The sequence below is a fragment of the Haplochromis burtoni genome, unplaced genomic scaffold (genome assembly GCF_018398535.1).
Source record: "Haplochromis burtoni strain Fernald_Lab_line unplaced genomic scaffold, NCSU_Asbu1 Contig_14, whole genome shotgun sequence".
Lineage (NCBI taxonomy): Eukaryota > Metazoa > Chordata > Actinopteri > Cichliformes > Cichlidae > Haplochromis > Haplochromis burtoni.
The window spans coordinates 4,526,112-4,526,533 of NW_024582375.1; positions in this window are offsets into that span (position 1 = coordinate 4,526,112).

Here is a 422-nt window from a genome sequence, read left to right on the forward strand (position 1 = left end):
ATAAAGCTAAAGCGTTTATCAGGCAGTGCTTTGTAGATCACTGGGAAGGCGGTGTCATCACCTCCAGGTACTCTATTAAACTGTAAGATAAATTAATCCAGACGGTGCGCGCACGCGTCCTTTCAGGTTAACTTGACACTCAAAGTTAATGAATAAAGTTTAGAAGTTAGAGTTTGAACCCAAACACATAAAACGTGGGTAACAATAGTACTTTGTGCCACCACCAGAAAACAATCAGAAAACTGGATGCATGTGGCTGGTGGATGTCAGACAGGGACGTGCTCTTTGTCCTGGGATTTCGGTCATTTCTGCAAATTACACTGTGTTTGCATTTGGAACACCATGTGTATTTGTTCTGGGCTCTCTTAATAATCGGTTATTGCATTTAAGACACTGTTATGGCATCCTAAGCACTTCTTTAA